The sequence below is a fragment of the Chiroxiphia lanceolata genome, chromosome 6 (genome assembly GCF_009829145.1).
Source record: "Chiroxiphia lanceolata isolate bChiLan1 chromosome 6, bChiLan1.pri, whole genome shotgun sequence".
NCBI classification, from domain to species: Eukaryota; Metazoa; Chordata; class Aves; order Passeriformes; family Pipridae; genus Chiroxiphia; species Chiroxiphia lanceolata.
This window is the reverse complement of record NC_045642.1, coordinates 43,164,983-43,192,367: the sequence shown is the minus strand read 5'-3', so window position 1 is coordinate 43,192,367 and position 27,385 is coordinate 43,164,983. Positions and strand designations below refer to the sequence as shown.

Below are 27,385 nucleotides of genomic sequence, written 5' to 3'. Positions count from 1 at the left end.
AATCCTGCTTTTGTCTGTCAATACAATTTGTTTGCTGTAGGGAAGAAGGGAGGTGAAACGTTTCTTGGCATGGAGAAAGCTTTTGCTGCAGTATTTCAAGGCTCTACCCATTTTCAAACACATCCTGAGAGCATCTGAGAGGGGGGTCAGAGCCTCCAGGATGAAAAGGTTGCTGGGTCAAACCAGTAGCTACTGCACAGTTAACAGCATGGTAGCAAGGATGTGTTGCTGTATGTACTGCACACGCTGGAGGGAGAGCGGGCAAAAAAAGCAAAGCAGAGAACAAGAAAGAAGCTCCACTTTCCTTTGTCAAAGGTCTTGCACTGTCAATTCTACGTGGGCAAAGCAGGAGCAGAAGCTACAGAGTGGGGTACTGCTGTAGGCAGAGGCATACAAGGGATGAAAAAACAAAGCCTGTATCACTTGCACAATAATGCAGTGGTAATGGGCAGACAGACAAACTGGTAATTGATTGGTAGAAGCTGTGGCAATTTTGTGTGTTTGCATGAATAAAGAATCAGTTTAATCAGACTAATTCCTTCCAGTCAAAACACAACATGAGCTCCAGAACTCACAGCAAAACTCTGCTGCTCCAGCCAAGTTTCACACTAGAACAAAGCAGCTAAGAATTTCACCCAATTTGGATGCTAAACTGAGTCAGGCCAAGCGCCCAGAAAACACTTCTGAATTCAGACAACAAGCAGCTGAAAAAGAACAACAAATTGTGAGACTAAGAGATGATCATATGATTTAGGGTTTGTTTGCAAACATTTCAGAGAGAGATACAGTACCTGAGCAAGCTCCTCCTGGAGACTGCTAAAGTGGATAGGAAAAGAGGGGAATTCCAAGAGTGAAAGCAAACCACAAGCAATGCTTTCAAGAGATTAAGAAAAGTATCATTAACACCCCTTTCCTCATGTTAGTTCTCTACCTCAGGTCTCCTACCAGAAAAGGAAGTATTAAAGCACTGCATCCAGAATATCCCTCCCCCAGGGGAAGTCTGGCTCAAGCTTCTTGTGGAGAAAAGGGATTTTTGGATTTACACTGGGCTAAGCTTGAGACTCAAGCACTTGGGATGCTTAAAGCATATTCAGACACTGTTCATCCTGCACTTCCCATTGCAGGCCTTACTCTACAAAATGTTTTTGTTCTTTTTTTCCCCCCAAAGAGCATCATCTTGAAAAGTCCATTCTGTGTAGCACAACTCAAATTAGTTTTCACTACCATCTACGTAACATTTGGATTTCAGTCTGTAAGGTTTGTTTGGAATACTAAGGTTTAAGTCAATTAAGTATGGAGTTCAACTTATTGGAGATTTTAAGGCAGAAAAAATGCTCAGAACCCATAAATCAAACAAACCATCAAAGACAGTAAACAATCTTAAAAAACTTCTGTATTCTTAATATAACATGGAGGGGATTCCCAGACTAAACATTGCTGATGCAGAAAGAATCTAGAAAAGGTAGTAAAGACTACGGGAAAGGTATTTTATGAAGACATTTATAAACTTAAGTGGACACAGTACAAGAGTGTATTCATGCTATGGGATGAGCCAAAACTAATGCTGCATAACCAGGGCTTGCACAAAGGGGCTAGGACTTTGAGCAAGGAATTACGTGCAGAGCTTAAGACAGCAGCTGGGACACTAAGCAATTCCAGTAGAGGAGAAGTGGTCCCTTCCTACACTATCAAGTAGATCAGGAACCTGTTATCCACCAGTTTATTCTAGAATATGTTGTGCTTTAGATCCATCAAAGAGCTCCTTCTTTAGCTCCAGCTAAAGATTAATATATTCACTCATATTCCTCTGATAACCTTCCCCACCAAGGCTTTCAGACACACCATAACTTTTATCAGCAACTTTATCCCACTTTCATCCACCTGCCTTCACCTACCCAGCGCTGAATTTGTGGCATTTATCATCTCACAACAGTGTATCACATTCCATTTAATTTCTGAGCAGTCATCATCTAAAGATATGCAGCTTGATGTTGGGTGTCTTGAATAAAATGGAGTATTTCCAGACAAGTCACAGTATTTCATACTTACTTTCTTCAAAGTCTGGTATAGATTCTTCGGCCTCCTTTGGCAGGTCGGACAGTATTATTATGCCCATTGCAGATATGAAGAAGCTTGTGTCACAGAGCAGGGAAGCAGCTCTTCCTCTAGCTACAGCAGAGCTGGTAACCAGGTGATAAGTAACTATATGATCCTGGTTAGTGGTTTCTATTGCCACCTGTAGTACTCCCTCTATACTTGGGGATATATACAGAAACTCCTTTGGAGCTTGCAGTTTTAAACACTGTTGTGTAGAAGGAACTTTTTCCTCAAAGGTAACATACTTGAATGACAAAAAATACCACCTCCTTCTGCACCAGGGGAGATGCATCACCAATGCCCCACAGGATACCACTCCACTCATCCGAGTAGCCTTGCCATCTCATTTAAAGAACTGGTGTGCAGAGGCAGTAGTGCCATGAAAAGCCATTTGCTGAAGCCAGGGTGTGGATGACACATAAATTATACTGCAAGAGACCAGGACTGAGTGGGTTGTTTTTAAAACAGAACAGCTCTTAATCTAATATTTATTTAATATTTAGGTTCCTTATACTGACTTACTGAGATGCATCTGTCCTGGTTCTGTGCAGGACAGAGTTAATTTTTACATTAGTCTTGAGGAGGCAGAGCCTGGATCCATGTGGCTAGGAAGTTATTCTTTATCATCTCACATCAATTGCTGAGGCAGAGGTAAGGGACTCTCCCTTCTAGGAGGAAGGGTGTGTTTTTTCCAGTTGAACAAAGTGTGGCAGGGTAGGGAACCCATCCACCATTGTTCAGTGTCTGGAGCTCAGTGAGCATTTTGGCATGTGAATCACCCCCTTTTTTGTATACTTTTGTTATTAATACTGTTTTCATTACCACTAGTTTTCTTATCTCATTGGTGTTTACAGTAAATTTTTCTTATCTCAACCTGTGATCTCTGCCTTCTGTGTTTCCTCTTCAGGGGAGCAGTTTGTGGTCTTTCTAGTGGGAGTACTAAATTGGGGAATACCACTCCTAAACCACAACAGCATCCTATTCACAGAAGATCTGTAAACCTGCACAACCAGCCTCCTCTCTCCTCACACTTTACAACCCTAATTCCCATCACCTGGGATTCCAAAACAAGAAATGTATCTAGTTTTGAAGTTTGTGGAGGCTCAGCTTCTCTCCTCCACATCTTCTCCCATGACACCCACATCTTCCATACATTTTCCCATAACAGAAGCTTGGGTGTTTCAGAGGTTCAGGTATAATTTCTCCCACATGGTCAGAAGCAAAGTCAAAGTAAAGCCATGAGAGAGTGAGAGTTTTGAGGAACTTGCCGTTCCCTCCCTTCCACCCAAAAATCTGTTAGTAAAAGAAGGAACATAGTGAATTTTGAATGCAGAGTCATCCTGTGGGCTCTTGATGAGGACTTTTTAGCTCTTAGAGCCCAGGCACACACTACTGAACTGTAGCTGTGAATAGTACATTCTGCTCAATCTAACACAGACACTTAGCAAAAAGGATAACATGTACGTCTGTAACTCCTTCTACTCTGGTGTATTCTGAGGCATTTTGAAATGTAAACTACGATATCACTGAATGCAACCTTTTCCACCTGCTTTGAGACAGCAGCTCAGTATGAAAGAGTTCAGAGCATGGCAGAGAAGGGTTCTGCATAGAGTTCAGAACGAGGACAGAGGAGCACTGAGATAGGGAGGTGATAAAGGCGCAGAAACCGTCAGAACAGAAAAACAAATAATTGCTGTTAAAAGTATGGTGATGTTTAAGTAAAAAATTTCAGTTTTACATCCAGGCTGAAAGCAAGTATCTGAAGACTTTCTGCCTCCATTACCTTATTGGATATACACATGGAAGTTGGCTTCACCTTGACTTCTGGCAGATGCATTTTTCAAGCCTCAGTAATAGCAGAGTCCTCAATTCCAAAATGTCAAAATCTATGATCAGAACAGGGTTTGACCTTAGGTTGACCAAAATCCAAGAGGTACATCAGGATTTGTTTAAACTACGCACATACCAAAGTTTACTTGTGTGACTGTTTTACAACTGCTGACAGCTTTGACTAAATCAATCCCCACTGTATCAGTGTAGCTCATGGCTCTTCAGTTCAGAAGACATGATGCTGAAATCCTGTAAATGCATCAGCAGAAGCTGCTTCAGGTTCAGTGCTGCATTAGACTGGATATAACTTGCTCTGTAATCCACTTAAGTGGGACATGCTTCCTCAAAGAACCATGTTTACCTACTGGATTCCATAAGGAATTGATATAAGCTAGCAATACTTAATGGCAATAACTACTGTTTAACAGAGCCTTAATTCTGCTCACTGGGGACAAAACGCTTCTATTAAGGAAATTTTACTAAGACCTGCCAATGCATAATGTTTACTCAAGACCCTGGCGGGCTTACGTAAGTTAAGCATCTTCCTAATTGGGACAAACAGTTGCTCCAGGTGTAACATTCAAGTTGTGCTAAGATTATACAACTTACATTAAAGTAGATAAGGATCTCAGGTGGCCCACAGCTGCCAAGCAGCTCTCAGAAATGAACTCTAATACAATCTTTACGCCACTAGTGCCCCTTCTACTTCCCTAAAATCAGCAGCAGCTCAGACATTGGCTCCAACAGGAGGAAGCTAAGCTTTTATTGTCCTCTATTTAATTCCTGCTTCCTTTTGAGACAGAAGGGTTTCTGAGAAGGTTTCAGTAAGTGTATGTTACAATCATAATGCCATCAATGTTGCTGGGAGGTTTTTTCTTTTGGCACAGCTGTGAAGCTGAGCATGTATCCCAAATTCTCTGTCAAGCCATTTATGGTGGGGGATCTCTCACCCAGCTGGAAGACTGTCAGTGGAAACAGCAATGATGATCTGGAGTGTGATGCCCTATCTTAAGAATCCCAAGGGGAGCATAGAGGAAATACAAGTGTAATTAGGATACTTCAATATACCCAAGAAAGTAGGTTTGGGTGTGGGGGAACATTAACAAGCCACTACACAGCTAGCTCTGATCCAAATACAATGTTCCACTGTTTGCTTTTCCACTGTATTTTCTGCACTAATTCACAACCACTGTAACATCAAGACAAGCTTCCATATGCTTCATTTACTGACAGTAATTAATTTCAGCCTCTCCCCACATTCGCATACACGTTCATTTTATCTGACAAGTAAGTCATGAAAAAAGTCCATTCTCACAAAAAGAGTACAGGGCAGCTATCAGAGGCTGCTTTTCTTCTTAGCAAAGAAAATCTAATTGGTGCATCTGCTGAGCCATGATGCCTTTCTCACCCTCCACCCTTCCCTTTGCACTCCCTGCCCCAGCTCGCATCTGTTGCTTCTCCCAGGCCTCCCCCTACACCAGAAAATGGTTTTTAATAAAATGCTTTCTTCCAGATGAAAAAATGAATAACTGGCTAGAGGAACGTCTGGGCACCTATCTCCCTGTCAAAACAGTGAATCCATTAATGATCATGAGGAGAGGAATAAATACTTTAAGAGGCTTAGCAAATCACTCAGAGAAGCACAGATTCTACCCTCCTGCTCCCTCTTGCTCACTGACAGTTTAACCCACAGCAGCAGAGCCAGGAAATTAAAAACAAAAAATAAAAGGAAATACTAGGTAATTGATCCCACTTTAAAATACCTTTTTTTAGAAAGAAGAATATTTTTTCTCTGAAATCCACTTTTTGTTCACTTGCTCTCATGCCTTCTACAAGCTGCTGCTCTGTTATTGTTCTGTGCCTGTATTATTTATGGTCTGTTCTCTAAGTCAGTACCCTTTTATTAAATTTGGTAACTGTATTTTTAATTTTCCAGTATGTCTCAGTATTGAGGTAGATGAGTAAAGTAACCATAGTTCAGAACACCAGTGATGCTGACAGAAGATCACATAACTAAGTCAGCATTGAAATCCAAACAATGCTACTAACAGAGCTGAAGTTACCTGATCAAAGCTCATCGTCACAAAAAAGCCAACGTGGAACTTGCATATCATAAAAAATTGACAAGGAAATAAAGACAAAAAAAAAAGGGAAAAAAATGTATTTTAAAAACTGTTAACCCAATTTTCACTATATCATCAAGCACTGTTGCTCCATGTAGAATCATACAGGTAGAAAATACAAGCCTGAAAAGTCCCAAGAAGACACAATTTCTTGTCAACAGATGAGACACCTAGCTAAAAACACAATAAATAATTTAACTTGTAATTATCACAAAGAGCAGAGAAACACCGACTTATTGACATACAGGTTTTGCTGCCATTCCAAATGAGTGAGGAAACAGACATGCACATGAAGAAGGGTCTTCAGCTCCCAATCCGCTCTACTGACAGGAAGCAAATCGATTCCCCACCTCCTATCAGGTTTGCGTGTGTCCCTTTCTTTGGGGGAAGACATGGTATTGCTTAGATTGTTTTTATACACACTATTTTTCACTTGCTTCACCTCTATATACTAGCAAATCTTTGCCTTTTTCACTCTGATGACCTTTTGAAGTTTCACTGCCATCTTGCAAGAGTAAAGCCTTATCTCCCCTCCACAAGCCACATCCAGATTTCTCCTCACACTAAACAATGTGCCCAGATGTAACAGCAAACAGCTAAGTCTATGCCAAGCTAACTGCTCTTCTTAAAATATCTGAAAATCAATTAATTCAGCTGAAGAGTCATTCTCATCACCAAACAGATAAGAAAACCAAGCACAGAGTGCCTTCAATCAAATTTTCCCACGTATTGCTTACTTTAGATGCTTTGTTTTAGAGTTGTTCAATATAAGGCATCTAGGACTCAATTTTCACAGCATTCTCAGTGTATTAAAAAGAAGAAATAAAGCCATGCAAGAACCAAAGATCAAGCCCAAACTTAATATCCAAAGTCACTGACTACTTCTAATCTGAGGTCTGACAGCAAGTCTGTGAAGAAACTAGGAACAAATTTCGAGACTGCTGAAGCCCTCATTAATGACTTATCTACCAAAAACATCCATTTTCTTGAGACTCCCACAATTTCCTGCACTCTGCTCAACGTTTTTAATTAACAACGTCTATTTAATTAATCAACGTCTATGGGATTTAACCTGTAGAAATGACATTGTAGGTGTCAATTTATTCCCCAATTCATATTTATGAAGAAACAGAATTCATCAGTCAAGGGTTCAAGATATCCATCTTCTCAGAAGTGCAGCAGTAGGGAAGGGAGAATCAGAACTTAAGTAGCTGTTCATCCAAAAAAACCAGAGCATAAGGATTAAACATGCCCAGCTGAGCCACATGCAAAGAAATACAAAGCCAGTTTTGTAGCACATGATAGTTGAGAAAATTTATGCCCCTTTTCTTGGGGCCATCACACAGAATAGCTGACCCATGTGCACTCATCTGCCCTTTTTCTGCTGCTAGATGCACAAGATGAAAATGCTTTTAGCTGACCAGTTTTTAGCTTCACAGTCCAGTATTAAGGAAAATGTACTTCTTGTCTGTAGAGCAAATGGTGATAACACAAGGACTAAAGGCAGGAGCTGACTTAAAATAGAATTCCCTGATTCTTCCCAGAAAATACACATCAAGAAAAGGCTGAACCATGATGACAAAATCACCACACTTTTCGTACTTAGTCAAATCAGACCATTAGTCATGGACTCTCATAACTGGATCTTTTTGCCATCTTAAAGTTTTCTATAGAACCTACTATACTGCAATAGCAGACCATGTTGGTAAGTCATGTTAAGCAGCTGCTAGTGTGGATTTATCCCAGATATGCAGAATCAAAAGGTGACCTTTGCAACACAAGAGAGGAAAATGGCTATTGGATAAATGAGACAACAGCACATTTGATAGCTATTGCAAAAGCTCTCAAAATTTTCCTTATTCCTTGTCTCCCAGAAAGGAGACAATGGTCCCTTTCACTTCTATTTTCTTCACCTTTTCTCTGCCCTCCCACCCTATCTCAGTTTCGCCTCCTCTACCCATTCTTTATTTTCTCCCCTCACCCTCTATCATAAAGCAATTGCCCTTGTTTTTGTCCTTTATTTACTTTCCAGCAGGCAAACAGCAGCAGTGGTGCCTGGTTCGCACGCGGCAACTCCACTCCCTCACTTCATTTTCCTCCCAGCTCAGGCTCAGCAGTTCCGCCTCAGTGCTGCTCTCCCGAGACTCCCACAGCAAGGAGCAGCCTCAGCTCTCACCTCTCAAGCCTCAGTAGGTTAAGGGAGAGCATGAAAGGGAGGTGAGCGGCCACTGGAAGGGGAGAATCATGTCATACCCACTGCAGTCAGCCATTTTGAAGGTCATAGAGAATCCTCCCCTCTGCCTGCCAACTTGGAGCTGTCAGTGGTGTTGCAAAGTGAAAGTCTCTGAGTGAGGGAGCGATATGCCCTGCAAGCCACTATTTCCTTAAAATAGGAGCAAGGTAATGAGTAAGCTCAGCAAGGAGAAAAAAAATAAGGTTAGAGGAACAGTCAGGCTCTCAGCCAGCACCATGCTGACAATGAGACATGGGAACAGCAGACCGACCACATGCTAAATTCCTCACCTAAGTGCCTTATATCCCTAAAGAAACAGCATGATAAGAGAGGAGGTCCTGTCAGCTCAGGTCTTCCCCCTCTCAGAGCCTTTATCCCATTAGGGAGAAAAGAACTGAGCACTCTCGTTACATGGATGCTCACACTGTACAGCCAACACACAACTGGCTGTGTCCATGGTGGCAGTGCACACTCAGCCACCTTTCCTATTTTTTGACATTACCAAGACACACAGCTATAAGCCAGGCATTGCACAAACTAAAAACAAAGACAGTCCTTGTTCCAAAGAACATGTAACCAAAATAAAAAGCAGGACACTGCAGAAATACACAGAGAGGATAGTGCATACCAGATTGATGTATTTTCTGTACAGTGGTTTGTTTTCCCTTCATTATTTCATCCTCATTATGGACAGTAATCAACTGGAATAGCAACAAAACTCACTGGCAACATGATTACTTCCTCTACTCATAGATCTACCCTTGAAATGATCCTCCCTTGCAAATGGCTTACACAGCTCCTCCATGTAGCATACCTACTGTTGTCAGGTATATCCCTACTCTCTCTCAGGCAATCTCTGATGCTAATTTGTTGTGCTCTCTCTTGGCTTCACTCACAACTGCTGGTGCTCAATACATTGATGTCAAGTATGTCTTAAGCTGAAGGCCAGAAACACAACATGCCCAAACAGAATCACAGATTCTACTAGAAACTGTGCCCAAAGTGACCCATCCACAGCTCCAAACCAACAGTAGAACTAGTGCTGGGATACATAAGCTCAGTCTCAGCTGCATGTTTACTGTCCATGCTGTCTCTGATGCAGTATAACAGGTTCTATGCCCCACTGAAACTTTCACATCTCATCACTTCGCCAACTTCAGAAGAATGTTTTGGAGCACACAAGGTGTAAGCTATAATCTAAACCTCAGTGATTTCTCACACATAGCAGAACAAGTCCCAAATTATTAACTCCCCAAACTCTTGCTGATTTCTAGCAAATTTCTGACATGAAGTAACTCAAACCATTCTCCTGAATCATCACCATCATCTTTTCTTAGAGGTTCTTACCCAGCTGCTGACCAAAAATGCATTGCTACTCAGCACAAATACCTGAAAAGTTCCCAACAGCAAACTCATATCCAGTTAAGCTCATACCCAGCACCAGTTTCAACTAGTTGAGCAGCTCTCCAGGCAAAAACTTTGTTCCCAAATTCAGCACTGGAATCGCTTTATCCTAAAGAAATTGTCACAGGAAAGAGATAAAAATGAAAAAAAACGGGAGAGAAACAAACTAACAGGGGCAGCCAGAGCTTGCAAATTATCATGGACAAAGAAAGGATAGTCTCAAACAAGGAGTAATTCAACCATGACGAACACCTTTTCTCCTAATCAGACAAGAACACCCTCGACTGGGGAGAAGGCACACAGCCAAAAGCAACTCACAGATAGCAGAAGGTTAAGACACAAAACCAGCCAAAACAGCTGCAGATATTTGAACATTTTTCGCCAAGTTCATTACATATTATAGAACAACGGCCTTCACAGAATTATGGATCGTCTCTCCATCACTTTCAAACAGTGTGAATTCCCTTCACACATATCACTAACTTGTCAAAAAAAGTTATCTCCAAAATGCAAGTCTCGAGTACTTGGCCTGTGTTCTTACATACTGGTTGGGTAAAATCACAAAACTAGTGAATTCAGGTAATTTTTTATTATCGAAATCAGTGGAGCTAAGATTTTACTCCTAGCACCTTTACAAGTTTCTTACTATCCTGCCTATTATCACCTCCCTAAATTCTGTGCGACTTACTCCACCTTCTTTTTTATCTGTCTATAACTGACATAAACTGTATTTCCTTCTCCTTTCACTGTTTCATAACACTGACAAGCATCAGCAGAGCTCTGTGGGCTCCTCACACTAGAACAGAAATGAAACATTCAGGGTTGTGTTCCAGTGGCAGAACCGCAGATACAACTGAACTCAATACATCAAGAAGAGTTATAAATAAAGACTGACATATGTTGACAGAGATGCAGATAATTGGATTTGCAGAACCTGTACCTGACCCATGGCAGATGCTAAATAAATTTTTATCAAGAATTCACCAACATTTCCTGGACATTAAAAACAAAAGGATGGGGGAAATGTGTCATTTATTGCACTTTTAGGCCCCTATCCTGTCAGGCTAGGCATGAGTCAAAGTGGAACAAAAAGATGGCCGTTTCTCCAGACAGCTTAGTCTCTCAGTAATGTTTTTGGGACACGTGGCCTGTTTCTGATGATAGGCACAAAAAGATTGATCGATCTCCCTGAGACTCATAAAGAGTGCTAACAGGAAGCAACCTAAGTCTTCCTATCACTACAGAGAAAATGGAAAGTCAAAGGAGTGAGCAGTTCCTGCCCATAGGGAGAAGAAAGAATGAAGAGACAGGGATGAGCCCTGCAAAAACAGCCCACTTCTCTCATGGCTGCTGAACACACTACATCAAATGACAGGGAGCACAAGACTGCTGCCAAGGGCCACTGTAGTGGCAGTATCTCACTTAGTCTCCCCATATGCACTGAATTCTGTCCCAGCAGTGGCAGCCTGGCTCTCCCAGGCACTGCCAGGAGGCACAGAACTGATATGCTGCCTCCCAGCACCCCCTGCCCCACAGAGCTCTCACACTGGCTAAAGACTTGGTCCTACTCTATGGCCACAAATACAGGAGCCCTTCTGGACACAGACAACCCTCCATACATAGTCATGAGTTTCACACACACAATGCAATCATTAAGTATGTGCCAATTAGATAATGCGATATCAAAAGCAAGAATTCACCTAGATGAGCAATAGGAAGGACAAATAGGCTGAAGGGTCTGATTTACAGAAAAATTCATCATGAATTGTTTTTGTCGCTTCTTGCATAAATTTATCTTGAAAAACAGGATTACATAAACCAAGAGCAATATCTTTTTCGAGTATAACTCTGACTTATGTCCCTGAAATTACAGACCCAAACTTTTTAAAATTACTCCTGAAAAATCTTTACAGCTCTTTCTGCAAAACAGTTGAATAGCTTAGAAGTGACTTGTGCTGGCAATTATTACAACTATTAGGAGGAACTACTTGCCTAGCCTGTATATGAAAAAATCTGAATATTGACCTAAAAATATTCAGTCATTTTATTCCAAAATAGCCCCACCCAATTATTAATTTTCAAGAAAAGCCTTCATTAAAGGTGCTGAAAAGAATAAAATATTAGAATATATAATTTTGTGTTGTAAACTCAGCTTTCTTTTAATCCACCTCTCCACACTGTGTTGAGCAAACTGCAATTTTCCCAATTTTTGTCATGGGGTTTCAGATCTGTATCAGGTAAAAACACAAAAAATAATAATTAACAGGAAAAAAAAACAGATGTTGTTTGTCAGGACAAACAGTTATCCCTCATTTTCCCAGTTTTAACACAAACTAGTTGTGGGGGTTTTTTTAATAGAAAATTTCCAGTAGAAATTGATTGGGGTGGGAAAAGGACCTTTTTTGCCTTTCAAATTCATCATTTGTTTGAAGAAACAGCAAAGATAACAGCATTTGTGTCAAGCAATGATTTAAATTTTCCAAGCCAAGTCTTCATCTTTATCTTCTCAATGAAATGAATGACACTGATTTACACAGTGGAGTCTTTGGTCCACAGCTTTGATTATCAATAGCAGTTGATCCTGCATTGCCATAGCTAAACTACAGATGAAAGAGGTGGTCTGTTGTTCACCCAAGATCCTACAGAGATACAAATCACTGACACTGCTTAAAATCAAGCCATTCAACTGCCTCTGGTGCATTTGCTCTTTCACACTCAACACCATTTAGGTGACAGTAAATGGATCTATGAAACAAAGGCCTTCTTGATTCAGTCCTTGCACCTCCCTAAACTGAGAAGTAAAACCACAGATGTAGCCAGAGTTGTGTTCATGTAAATGCTCTCTTGAGGAGAACAGGCCCTTGTGGTTCTCCCCTCTTTCTCCTTGCAGCATGCTAAATTGATCCAGAAAGCAGTTCATCTGAAAACAAAAAACCTACCAACAGTTTGTTTTAAACACTTGCAGCCAGATCCCCCATCTCCATTGGCATGCAAGTGTCTCAAACCACAAAAGGCAGGGAAATCAAAATTGAAAATTGATCCTTCTGTGGCCACATAGACAAGAAGAGTGATTTCCTAGCTGTGATTTTAAATAACTCTTTCTTCCCTCCCCTCTCCCTCCTCCCCATACACATTCAACATTTCTTCCCTTGTATTCTCCATCTTTTGTCAAACAGGAACAAAGATTTCCACCATCTCGCTCTCTTTCCCCAGCCTTCTCATCAATATGCTATTATCAAACAAGGCTTTAGCTCCTTTTCTTGCTTTAAATCAATAAGAAGCTGGGCAGAGACACTGCATGGCAGTGGAAGGAAACACCGGCACAGTCCCACCACAGTCAGCAGTGCATTTTCTTCAGGAATTGCATTTAGAACTAGAAAGTACATTCAACTCAAAAATAGAGCAAAGGAAATAGGAAACTACTCAGTTTTGACTCATACCAATTTTACATTTTTGGGCAGCATGCATTGTTCCTCTTCTGCCTACTAACAAGCTCAAGTTACAGCTCTTACTTCACACACCTTCCCCAGCATAGATGACACCTCCATGCTCTGTGTCCCAGTACCCTGCTGTACTGGAGAGCACTGACCTGCATGGGTTCTGTTGGAGGGGCAGTAAAAGAAACCACCTGACTTCCCACACAGTGAAGTACAAAGCAGGCCACAGGGCTTCTCATATTCCTTTCCAATCTTCACCTATCCCTGTGACAGTTATACAGGACAGCTAAGATTCTGTATTCTTATCAGACCAGGAAACACACACACACTCTGGCAGTGAGCAGTAAGCTGAACAGAGAAGTTTCCTGTTCCAGACCACCACAGAGGAAAAATTAAGCTGCAACAGAATTAGGGGAACCTTGACATGACAGTCTGTCCATCATCAGGACAATTACCATGAACAAACGTATCAGTTTCATCATCATTCCCAGTCAACAAAAACAAATTACAAGCATCCTTAAAATTAGGAAAGACTATGTGTTGCTATTACCTTTTAACAGAGCAAAATTATTCAGGGGACAAAACCGTGAGTCAAAGAGAAGGCCTCTAAAGATAGTGCATGTATCAGCAGGACAAGACTCATGTGACTCAGGAGAGAATACATCTCCTGAGGAGATACCACCAATCACTACACAGTGCTAGAGAGCATCATGGTGTTACAGGAAGGATTGCGCATTTCTGTTTAAGCATGAAGGTCCTCAAGCATTTGCAATGAACAAAAGCTTCTTCTCCCTCTGTACTGCTACAGTGCACAGTATGTTCTTTCCACTTGGTGGTGACATGGTCTTTCAGGTATGAAAAGATGAATCCTGCATAAATACCTTGTAAAACACTTTGGATCTATGTGTGCCATAGAGGAAAATCTTGAATTCTTGCTTTAAAATATACAGTTAATTTATTTACCTGGGACAAGGAGATACAAAGGGGCATAAGACCTTAGGGAAAACATACACTTATCTCACCCAATGATTCTAAGTTAAATCATCAGAACAGTAATGAGTTTAAAACCTTACTCCACCCCTGTAATGAAGAAATACCATGACTTTTTCTAATCTCTTGCATTTTCCCCACAACTTCACAGCTACCTGTGGTGCCAAAGTTAGGGTTCTTCCTCTAAAGTTGCCCCTATCTCCTGCATTCACTCTCCCCTTCACTTTCCTGTGTGGCTAGTACAAGGCAGGGACTTCCCTTTTCTCTTCTGGCAGCATATGGCAACAGAAATGCCCCATAAACCTTTCAGAAGCAGCTGTACTAACTTCTGTGTTTAGCAGCTATATTAATCACAAGGGGAAATCAGGACTCAGGAACCAAAGACTTTTGTTACATGGTGAATTAATGGGTAAAGAAAGTAAAACCAGAAGAACTTATTTGATAAATCTCAGTATATTAAAAAAAAATACAAGCAGAAAAAAAAGTCAGGCAATATTTACCAATGGTGAACTACAGAATGGTGTCCTCAGTTAATGGCTTGAATCCTTCTCACTGAGGACTTTGGTGCCATTTCAGCAACCCCACCAACAGTCATAATCAAGCACACCCTCATGCCAGGCCAGGACTGCTGCCTTGACAACTACTGATGGCCTTCATGAAAGCTGTCTGCATCCACGCTGACACCTAGGACGCTCTTGGGAAGACACACTGAGGTCTGCTCATAAAACTGTTTTCTTGCAGAGCAAGCAAGTTTTATTTCAAAACCAGCACTAAGCTCACATGTAGGAGAGTTAGAATGTATTCAGAAATGGCTCTCCCCAAAATACACTGTAAGGAACAGTCAGGTATGTGTAGAATGTATGAATTTGATTGGGTGGAAGATCAGCTAGACCAAATCCTTCTGGATCTGCAATAACAGGAATATAACTCTATGATAACAACCCAGAGCATGCAGCTCAGCACACAAACACCTGCAGATTAATAAGCAGTGGGCATCCAACATCTCCAGAAATACCAAACTGGGAGCAGTATGCATGACCCAGCCTATGCAGGAGAGTAGAAATAGAAGGCCCAAGCTGCAATAGGAATCCCAGGCTAACAGAGGCCAAAGAACAAGACAGCAAAGAGCAACCAAAGACTGTAAATAACATGCATGAAATTTATGATCAACCTGACACATTCAGAAGGACAAAAATGGTAAGAGAACCCCAAATTTCACATTACAACTCCCAAAAAGCAAATCATGGAATCCTAGAATGGTTTTTTGGGTGGGAAGGGACCTTAAGGATCATCTAGTTCCAACCACCCTGCCATGGGCAGGGACAGCTTCCACCAGACTAGGTTGTTCAAAGCCCCATCCAACCTGGCCTTGAACACTTCCAGTGATGGAGCATGCTCAGCTTCTCTGGGCATCCTCTTCCAGTGTCTCATCATCCTTAAAATAAAGAATTTCTTCCCAATATCTGATCTAAACTCACCTACTTTCAGTTTGAAAGCCCTTCCCCCTTGCCCTTTCACTATGCGCCCTTGTAAAAGTTTCTCTCCGGCTTCCTTGTAGGTCCTCTTCAGGTACTGGAAGATGTTAATAAGGTCACCCTGGATTCTTCCCTTCTCCAGGCTGAACAATCTCAGCTCTCTCAGCCTTTCCTCATAGAAGAGGTGTTCCAGCCCTCTGATCATTTTTGTGGCCCTCTTCTGGATTTGTTCGAATAGGTCCATGTTCTTCCAGTGCTGTGGACCCCAGATCTGGATGCAGTACTCCAGATGGGGTCTCACAGAGCAGAGGAGGAGAACCATCTCCCTCAGTCTGCTGGTCGGTCATTCTGCTTTTGATGCAGCCAAGGATACAGTTCATAATGTAGGGGAAGAAAGCTGTTGTCTAAAGAAGGAGGACTGAAAGGAGCCAAACACCTAAACGGTTCCTTTGTTTCATACAATTTTAATTTTTTAATTTCTCTTTTGTGAAGCCCAAACAAGGTATCCCCCTGTTGCACTGAAAGAAAAACTGATTCAGATGCCTTTGTCTGTGATGGGGTGTAAGCTACCAAGGAAGGATGTGTCTACATCTTTCCTGTTGAACAAGGATCTATCAAATGAGTCAGATGAAAGAGGGTGTCCAAAGGCCCAGAAACCAAACACAGAAAGATAAAAGGCCCAGAATTCGTCACTCACCTCCCTGAGTCTCCAAGCCTCATGGGAAAGCAAGAAGAAAAAAAGGGGCCAGTAACCATGGGTAACCGCTCTCAGGTTAATCTCAGATGGGGAGGGGAAAACGCTCCTCAAGATTAATAGCTAAAGTACGCAAGGATTAAAGATTAGGAGCAGAATCCTGTTTGCTAGGATTAAAAGGGCTGCGTTCACATGAAAACCTCAACCAGTGAATTGCCTCCAGCGAAACAGTGGGTTTTATTATTATAATTATTATTTTATTCTCCTCCAACAAATGAAAAACATCAGCAGGAGGGCAGCAAAATCCATCAAAGGTTTAGAAAATAAAATCTCTGAGGAAAGGTTAAGGGAATGCAGTCAAGACAGAAATCAGATATTAAAAACAAAAATCAGCCCATGTTATTAGTAGCACAGCAGATTATAAAGAAGAAGAGATTTAAAAAAAATAAAATTAACTTCACTTCCCAGAATCCATGTCATGTAGTCTATTTCTTTTCCCTTGGCTTTGCTGGAAGCAGGTGAGCTGTGAGAATGGCAGAACTCACCCTGTCTGCACATGAGGAAGTACAGTTTGAACATCCGATGGCTGGTATTTTCTGGAGTGCTAACTGAGAGCTTCATTTTGACATTCACTCTTAGTTGCTTGTCAATGACACATGATTAAGGTACCTACCTGAAGTGTATAGGAGGGAACAGGAAAAAAAAGGGATTATGCTCTATCAGATGGGGTTAAGAGAGAGGGGAGAGACATTAATCCAGAATATCAAAGCAGGCATTCAAAACTTTAGTTAAGCAGCTTGATTGAAATGATTTTCAGCTATTGAACCGGGAACAAACCTGGGTCCACCACAACAGAACTGTCTGAACAAGACTCTACCTCACTTGACTAGATTCTTGTACAAGCAAGAATATGCAGACTGGATTAGTTCAACAGATCTGCAAACCAGCATATCACCCAAGAGCACATGAGGTCAGCAAGGGAAGGCAAGGCCACAACACTGACCTCTAAGCAAGGACCACACTACCAAGTGACATGCTACTGCAAAAGGTATTCCTCCCTTGCAATCTAGTGCCACAGGCCCTCCACCTAACCAGATCCCCTTTGCAGTCCTGTATCAAAAGTGCCTTGTCATGAGACTTGGCATCAGTCTTCTCAAGCACTGAAGGAGAACTGGGAAATCTGATTACTACAGCACATTTGGCCTTTCAGATTCACAAGTGCTGCAAAATTGCCATATCAATGCACAAAAGAACTTCCTAACAAGAAAGCCCAGGAAGTAGCTGGTAATAGTGCCGTTCCCAACAAAGCCATAGAGAGACAAGGGTCATAACAGGAATGAAAATGAAGCAGGTATTCTTAAACACATATGTGCTCGGCTATTTGCAAGGGACACTTATTGGCAATACAGACTAGGATAGTCCTCAGCCTGCCTTAACAGAGAGCTGCAAAGCCATCTGTGTACCTGCCCCTCAAACCACATGCACCAGCATAGAGGAAAAACTGGCTCCACCTTTTACCCGGCGAGATTTTCTCCTTCTGTTGCAAGTTATTTGGAAATTTTATTAAACTGCATGTGTAAAAAAAATAATAATTTACAAAGCCAACCCTTGCTTTGTCTAATGTCAGATGGTGTCACTGCCAGACTTCTGAGCACCACTGGCATAGGATTCCCAAGGGAGCAAAGCTCAGGAGTCTGGGGCACCATCCAGGCTGAGAAATCACACTGTTTTCCATCATTTATTCCCCCGAATGAACCCTGGTCCTCTGGGGCTCCCAAGGCCAGTACAGCAGCAGGTGGAGATCAAGTTGATTCACGGTGAAAGGAAAGTGCAAGCACAGCACAGGCAGACTGAATGTGTACATGTAGATAGAACGTCATTAACATACTGGAAGCACCGCTGCCTCCTCCCACCTCGTCTGCATCTACATCTCTCCTCCTTTTAACCTGCTATTCTTGGAAACTAGATGACTCACCTTCCCAATGAAATGAAGTCTAGCTGGCTTTGGGCCCTGACCCTTTTTTGTACAGAAAAGGCCAGGAGTTGGAATTTGCTTGAACCTTTCCCTCTGCACTTGAGTAAGCCAGCCGTGTCTGCGCAGGATGATAGCAATGCCACTTGCCTAGCACTAGCATTTATGTGTGAGCAAGGAATGCTAATACTGAGTTTTAGAGGGCCTGTGTATCACATTCACAGTCTACTTGCTTGCTTTCCACTGAATAACAAGACACCCAAAGGTAAGAGAAAGCCTAGGAGGGAGCAAAGTGAAGAGGAACCTATAGTGAAATAAAGTAGAAAGAAAAAGCCAACGAGTGATGCACACATAAATGACTAAGGCACACAAAAGCCCCTCCCAGTATTAATCTATGGGAACTCCTCAAAAAACTCTAAAAAAAACCCCTCAAAAACTCTAATTCTGGATACCACAACTTAGAGAGTAAGAAAGAAAAAATACTGGGAAAGATCAGGAAATCAAAGGAATAAAGAATTAATAAGTATTAAGAATCAGCTAGCTTAAAAACAAACAAAGCAAAAAATCTAACAGTGAAGTTGAGGAGATACGATGGATGTGTGTATTTTCAGAACACAGGACCACCTTTCTGATGCAGGCTGAATATTCACTCTTGGAAACTAATAGCTTCCAAGATGAAGAACATCAACTACTGGTGGTGGATCTTCAACAGGCAATATGAGGTTTAATATAGAGATGCATTAGGGCTGTGTTCCACAGGCAGAAGGGCCATATCACAGCTTAGATTAAATTGAAAAACGAGCTGGAAAGTGGTGTGGATGGTATTATGTTTGCAGTTAATAACACAAGCACACACTGCTACAATGCCTTCACTCACTGGCTTAAAGATGCTTATCCCCACCAAAGCCTATGTATTGCCATTGCCCACTGGCACAATAGTGACAGACAAAGCACCAGCACATCAGAGGGCAGCAGCAGAGGTACATTCACTGGCAAAGGTACATCAGTCCTAATATAGCCTTGTGCTATAGAAACGCACAAATTTTACTGTGAATGGGGAGCTGCCCTGTTCACTATAATCACATCATTTGGCAAGAGCAAGGCTGCTAGGAAAATGAGAATCAGCTCCTGAAAAGAATAAACAAAGCATTAAAAAAAACCCTACAAAAATCAAATCAAACAAACAAAAATCCAACAAAACCAACACCTCACCTCTGTTCAACTGAAATCATCTGAAGAAAAAAAGCCATAGACAGCAGAGTCCAATGTGTTTGGCTGAGAAGTTTTTTACAGCAAGGTTTGGCCTCTCACTCCCACCATGTAATTCCATGCAATTGCACTTTCAAATGGATCTTTTCGGAGAAAATCAACAGTGGCTTTGCTTTCAACCTAGTGGAAAATGAAGTCCTGCAAATGTGTTACATAAAGCTGCAGCAAAAAGAGCGATGTACACACAGACATGCTCTCAGGTTGAGGTTGGTGGGCTTAAGTACTCAACTCTGCCAGGCCCTCTCCACATTTCCCAGCTCTCACGTCACACACTGAATTTCCTGTAACTAACAATGCCAGTCAGATACTGTGGCAACGACAAGCCTCCACAGGCTGAGTCCGACTGCTTACATCAGTCCTGTCTCTCGTGTCCAAGGAGAAGTGCCATCTCCAAGGCTCAACAAAGCTGTAAGGCCCAAGCAAGGCCCTCAGCCATGGAATATATAGTCTTATGAGGCAAAGGATTATCCCAAAACTTAACACTGATTATATCCCACAGAATTATGCCCCACTGTCACCTTCACTGAACATCAGCATATGCCCAAATGTCTACAAGGCTATTTCCCAAGCCTGCAGGGATCAGTACATCTGCTGTTCTTCACTTCTACAGAAATCCTGTCCCACTAGTGCTTTGTCATTCAAAAGCAATAGACACCGGATCTTGAATATTTTATGTCATTGACAGCATAGAGAATACTGCAGAAAATCATCCCTAAAACAGTTAATACAAATATTCAACCTCAGAAAAACTTTAGGGGGGGGACTACTGAAAGCAAAAATATCATTAAATGCCTATATATGACTTTATGCAGAGAGGGCTGAAGGCTGCATCATTATCAGAGGTCAACGACGTGGGAATACAAAGGTAGCACAGCGAGACTCCACACATCCTGTCACCCCAAGGTGTTACTGCATGTTACCCTCTCCCCCAAGCCCTCGTGCCAACATACACAGATATACAGCGCCAGCCCCAGCATCCATTTCAGACAAAGGCCAAGCAGAAATATAACTTCAGGCATCTTGCTCAGGGAAAGTCAGAGGGATGGAAAGTAGAAGTTAAAGCTAGGATTCAAATAATCTCAAACTAGCTCAGATATCACTGCACTGTGAACACAAAAAAAGGAAAAGGTTAATTCACATTGCACACCCCAGCAGGAAGAATTTTTAACTAACTTAATTTTTCAATGTTTTCAACCAAGGAAAACAAGAGACAAATCTGGAACTACTAAGGAAAACAAGAGACAAATCTGGAACTACTAACTCTAAAACAAGTTAAGATGAAGACAGATATGAACAATCCTTCTTGTTTTAGAAATACTGGAGCACAGCTTTCAAAACTTTCTCCTGGGTAACTGAGTAGGTTACTCTGCAACACATCCAACTGCACATTTCAATAAGTATGTAGCTCAAGCTTCCCAGCACACCTATTCCAAACATGCCCAAACATCCCAGGCCACAGAACACCTTCAAAATCTTACAGTAAACTACTTCCAAAAACTTGAAGCTTTTCACTGTAATATGGAAGATCAGTGGAGATTCAGGACACCCCCAAACCCTCCACCTCTCTCACACAGATAATATATTAAAGAGAGGCCTCCTATAATCTTCTGAAACAAACCATGCCCGTTTCCACAGTGGAAGGTGATCAAAAAAACCCACAGCCTGACAATCTGACCAGAAGAAATTGAATTTTCTCTCCTCAAATCTGGCCCCTGCTTTAATCCTGACATCGTGAAGGGGATGGGAAATCAGGCATCTGGCATAATGCAGTAACAATGGGAGTGCTGAGAGGCTTGGTGCAGCCTGCTATGCTAGTTAGAGATCAGGCTATCTCTAACTGAATCTAATCTGCACTGCTCCAGAGAAAGATGGAAAAATTATCACTCAGAAGACTATTTGAACAAAGGTGGAAAACATTCCCTGTCCTTTCTAGACAACTGGTCCAGTAAAGCTCCTTTAGAGGATCAAGCTGACTGCAAAGCATTGGAAACCATTTTCACTTCTCGATGCTGACACAGGTCTCCACAAATTGCAAAGCACCCACAGGCAGCAATGCCTGTCCACTGGTTATTCCTGCTGCAGCATAAAAGACAAAATAATTCAACACAGTGGAGTAAATGCAAAAGAAGTTTCTAGAGGCAGCAAATACTGTAGCTTTTGCTAAGGAAGTAAAGAGTAAATGAAAAAACAAAACAAAAAAACAAACCAAAACAAACAAACAAACAAAAAAAAAAAAAAGAAAAAAAAAAGAAAGCAACAGCAATTGCCCCATCATACGTGACAGCTGTTCCAATGCCACCTAACACAGTGAGTTAAGACTTCACAGAAACAGCAGGGAGAAGAATTCTGGATCTTCTCCAAAAGTACGTACCTCTGCCACCCACACATCAGAGGAAGCACCACGGCTTTTTCTTTTTTTTTTCTTTCTTTTTTTAGCTCTGCAAGAGACTTCAGACTTGATACCTATAGCCTAGCTTTTCTGACAGCCCCCACTAGAGGACTTCTCTTCCCAGGAGCCACTAAATACACCATTAGTCAGATTACAAAGTAATAGTGTTTCAAAGGAAACCCTCTCCTTCCACCTGAGCCTCCTGCAGGTGGAAATGGTAGCAAAACAAATAACAATACACCCTACACATGCATTTATCCTGCCCTGAACACAAAAGGCTTTAGTCCATTAATTGACACACACCCCCTGCATTTTGTGTGATTTACCAAAACCAGAGAGAAGTTGCCACTATATAATGAACAAGGCATGAGCCTCTTCTGGAGCAGCAGAAAAAGTGGAAAGAGTGCCAGGCCTCTCAGACAGCAACAGCTCTCCCTGGCACGCGATTGTCCAGATTTCTGATCCATTCCTGCCCCCTCCCCTTACCCTCCTCCTGATGCCCACAGAAGCCTATTTCTTTTCAGCCTTGCTGCTAGAGGAGCACTGCCATGCTCCAGTCCCTGCTGCCTTGCTGTCAGGCTCTTAAACCCCAGCAATCTGAAACAAGGGAGCCCAAACAATATGGGCCTTAGGGAATAGCTGACAGCTTTTATCTCCGGAGCCACACCACCTCCTGAATCCTGTGCACAAGTGAGATAACATCCTCCTGCATCTGAAGGGTGCCCCTTTTAATTTTATGGCTAAATATCCTCAAAAACATTATTCAGATAAGTCATTTTAAGATAAATTAATTTAAAACACAATTTATGGCCATAGACTAAACCACTACATCACTAGGCACACAGGGAAGCAATATTCCATCCTGTGCCCTTCCTAAAGACACAGCAACACTCTTGACATGGTAACATGCTTCTCAGCACACCGAGCACAGCTCTTTCTAAAATTAAATGGCATAGATCTGTGATTAAGTATCTAATGCATCATCATGGACTGAAGACTAAACCTGTATCCTAGACAGTGATAAAGCCATGACATTTACAGCATTTAGAAAATCCAGACAATCAATTTGGTACACCAAGCTACAAAAGCTTGCAATAACATAAACCAAAAATGAGCAAGAGTAGCGATGAACAGAGTACTATTTTTAAGAAGTTTCTGCTATGTGGGTTCAGAAAAGCATAACATTCATGGCTAGTAATCAAACCACAAGCACTCCTCTTGCATCCCCCCTCTCTTACCCCCCTTCTTTCAAGAAAACATTCAGCAATACTGCCCGGATGTTACATTTGCATTTTATTCAGTGTCCAGATCCAAGCTCCAGATAATCACCATATTTAGTGTTTCTACAGAAAGGTTAAAACCTTAATGGCCTGAATCATCAGAGCATTACTTCAGTCTGATGCTAGTGTAAGTCTAATGCTTTTAGCAGTTGCACTGGGGGAAAAATCAGTGACGTGATTGCAAAACTAAATAGCCTAAGCATCTTACACAATCGTTATCTCTGTTCTAGGAAAAATGATTCAGAAACAGGAAGATACAGAAACAGAAAGATACAGAAAAAACCTGTCTCAGGACGCACTGCAAGCTAGTTATAGAGATGTGAACACCTCTCCACATCCCCACCCCAAGTCTTTGGACTACAAGTCTCATCTACTGGATCAATTTTTAAAAAATCTCCTTCCTCAACACTACCCAAAATAAAAATCCAAAGTGATTGCTTTCTTTCTCTTTCCCATTACTACTGCTACCACCTGACCCATCCGGACAGCAGCCTCTCACTGCCTCAACACTGGCACACACTTTGGATATCAATGATTCATATGGAGACAAAAATCCCTGGCTAAATAGGAAAAAAAAGTCTCCCCACCCTGCACTACCTCTGCAGCTAAGACCCAACTAGTGATCTCCATCAAACCCTGCTGCCTCTGTTGCTGTAAGACACCTGGGTATGTAGTATGCTCTTTTGCACCCAACTCAACAGCTAAATAAGCTCTAGACTTCCACTAAACTATGGTCATAGTAGTACATAAGCAGCATTTCTGCTGAAGCTATTTGCTTAATTTGTGGCTGGGCACATCCCTAAGTCCCAGCTGTGACAGAAAATAATGGTGCCAGACACTTGTTTTTCACATTTTCATTTCTTCAGGATGCAGGATAGAAAGAATTTTGTGTGATGCTTAAGCCTGCCAGCATAATGAGGATAAGGAAGGTCCTTTCACTTGACAAGAATAGTTCTGGATCCTGTAAGTCTCCAGATAACATGTGGACAGGAGAAAGGGAGACTCTCAAATAAGCATTTAGATCAAAACATGTAGAAACAACCATGGAAAAGCTTACTCAGCTCTTACTCCTTCCCAAGCAGAGGACTCCATCCTCAGAAATATTTGGTCTACTAATGCCTTGTCAAGGCCCACTTTAGAAAGCAATATTAATGGGATTTCTCTCTCTTCCCTTGGAAAAGTTTATTAGAGTGCAAAAAAATGTCGGTAAAGTGAAAATTTTTTCTTTCAAGTTTTCCTCTGCATAATTTCACTCAGGAAATGGATGCAAAATCCCTCTAAACCCTCTGAAGAAATGAAATAATAGCTAGTATAGATAAGTTTCTGGGGTTTATATGTTTAAAGCTCTCTAGGGAAAAATTGCTTTTGAGTAATTATCCAACATGATTTTTTTATGTATTAGTGAAAACATTTTTAGATGTTCTTTTAATGCAAAAACAAGGCAAAACTCAAAAACAGAATCCATGTACCTACAGATATTTACAAAATATATGCCAGCACTGTGTGTAGCCACTTCAGTATGCATAGGTCAGGTTTTCTTGAGCTCCTGTTACTTTGATAACAGTGAATCCTGCATTGTTTCCAAAGCCCCAGCCTAAAACAGTTACACAGCACATCCACCTTCTCATACAGTAAACCATGAGATAAAGGCAGAGCAGTGGAGCTGGGAGACTTTAGTATCCACGTAACGGAAACTTTTATTAGAAGTCAGAAATTTAAAAATGTCTGAACCCAGTTTCCTCTAAAACAGAGTACAAAGGAAAATGGGGTAAAAAGAGTACCAACACTATGTTAATTATTGTCAAGATTTTAATCACACAAGCAAAAGATTTCAAAATGATTACTCTTTCTGCAAACACATCTTGATCTCAATGCTTAGATATTATTTCTTTCACAGCATTGTTGGGGTTGTTTACCATACATCATCCTATTCTCACTTTTTATCTTACATATATTTATTCCTTTTGCAGAGTAAATATAATCCTGGAAATATAGTGCAGTGTTTGGCTGAAATAACTGTTGCAAGGAGGAAAAAAAGATTTTTCTCATCTATGGAAGAGTTTCAACAGCAGAGAGACTAACCAGCCTATTTTTCTAAAAGCCATATGACTGATAATGTTCCCTACCCTTTACAAATGCTTTCAGAACTTAATTTCCTTCGGAAACAAATTAAAGCAATAATCAAAGGACTTCTCCAACTTTCTTTGCAAACTCCTTAGGATTCATTCCCCAGTTTGGAGCTGGGAGTAAGACAGGGTTTCTTGTTCCAAGCACATGTCTTACAACATGGCCAGCTTAGATGGCCGTAGATCAAATAGTCAAGATTACAGAAGACATCCATTCTTTGGGCTTATTTAAACCATGATGTCTCTCAGTGCTTTAAGATCCAAAAAAAAAAAAAAAAAGGTTATTTTTTTGCTCATACTCAGAATATTTCTCATAACCAACAGATTAGAAGAACTTTATACCCACAGAAGAAGAGCCATTATCTATTTATAAAATCATAAATAAACTCTGGTATTGTAACCATATTTCAGTTCAAAGAATAATGGCTTAGCTACAACAGATTTTGCTATAACTTGTCCAATATATGTTTTTTTCTGCTTTATTATGTGTACTGAACTATATAAAATTAATCTGAAACTCATACATGCAACTGATTACGCTGATTTCTCTATACAGATCAGAAGGTTTATTGAGTACTTTGAATAGGTAGATGAGATGAACTGCAAGTCATTCTTTGTTAATACAGCCATGATTTGCACCCTCCTGAACCTCCTATTTCCTTTCAGACTTCTCTGCATACTACATTTCATTAGACCTTGCCACATATTTGTTAAACAGAAGCTGACTAGAGTCAGCCAACAGAAGCTGCTTTTCTTCAAGTGCAAGAGCTCTCCATCCCAATGTGTAGGAAATCAGGCAGGGCAGGCTGACAACTGGCATGGTTAAACAAGGATCTGCTCTTCAAACTGAGAAGTAAGAGGGTAGAAGACAGTAAAAGCAAGGACAGGTGACCTGGGGAGAGTACATGGATGCAGTTCAGATGTGTTAGGGATGTGTCAGGTGTTAGGGATGGGATCAGAAAAGCTAAGGGACTTGGCAAGGGATGTGAAGAACAAGAAGTGATTCTATAACTACATAGGTCAGAAAAGAAAGAACAAGAAGAGTGCACCCCTGGAATAAATGAGAAGGGAAAACTGGTAACATGAGATATGGAGAAGGCTGAGGTACTCAATGAGTTCTTCACCTCAGTCTTCACTGGCAGTCAGGCTTTCCATATCTGTCAAGTCCCAGAAGCTCTAGGTAGGGATTGGGATAGCAAAGTCCCTCCCTCCAAAAGCAAACAGCAGGTTTGAGACCACATTAACAAACTGAATAGCCCTAAGTCTTTGGGACATAATGACAAGCATCCCAGAGTCCCGAGGGAGCTGGTTGATGTTGTTGCCAAATCACTTTCCATCATGTTTGAGAAGTCATGGTGGTCAGGTGAAGTCCCCAATGCCTGGAAAAAGTGAAACAACACTTCTATTTTTAAAAAGGGGAGAAAGAAAGACACAGGGAACTACAGACCAGTGAGCCTCACTTCTCTGCCTGGAAGGATCATGGAGCAGATCTTCATGGAAGCGATGTTAAGGCACATACAAGACAAGGAGGTGATCAGCAACAGCCAGCATGGCTTTACAAGTGCAATTCGTGTCTGACAAATCTGGTGGCCTTCTTTGATGAAAGTGACTGCAATGGTCAACAAGAGAAGACAGACAGATGTCATCTACCTAGACTTCTGTAACACCTTCGACAAGGTCCCACACAACATTGTTATCTCCAAACTGAGGAGACTTGAATTTGAAGGGTAGATTATTCAGTGGATAAAGGATTGGTTGGATTGACACAGTCAGAGAGTTGCGGTCAATTGCTCCATGTCCAGGCAGAAGCCAGAGATGAACGGTGTCCCTAAGGACTCTGCCTTCAGACAAGTGTTCCTTAATATCTTTACCAGTGACATAGTGAGACCCAAGTGCATACTCAGCACATTTGCAGATGACATCAAGCTGATCAGTGCAGCTGACACAACAGGACAGGATGTCATCCAAAGGGTCCTGGACAAATTTGAGAAGTGGACCCTAATGAAGTTAAACAAGTCCAAGTGCAAGGTGTTGCAGCTGTGCCAGGCCAATCCCAGACATGAGCA

The 27,385-nt window shown here is 41.4% G+C and overlaps 1 protein-coding gene across 23 annotated transcripts in view; it reads right to left on the bottom strand.

Annotated features, from left to right (window-relative positions):
• The window catches only part of NRXN3 (neurexin 3), a 1,006,081-nt gene that overhangs the window by 810,861 nt on the left and 167,835 nt on the right, over positions 1-27,385 (bottom strand). Inside the window, exon 1 of one of the 23 annotated variants that reach the window (XM_032692483.1) lies at positions 8,227-8,287. The exons of the other annotated variants lie outside the window; for them this stretch is intronic. The gene's annotated coding sequence lies outside the window, so the exon portion shown is untranslated. Of the gene's footprint in view, positions 1-8,226; positions 8,288-27,385 lie in introns of those variants that run through there. 23 annotated transcript variants of the gene reach the window in all.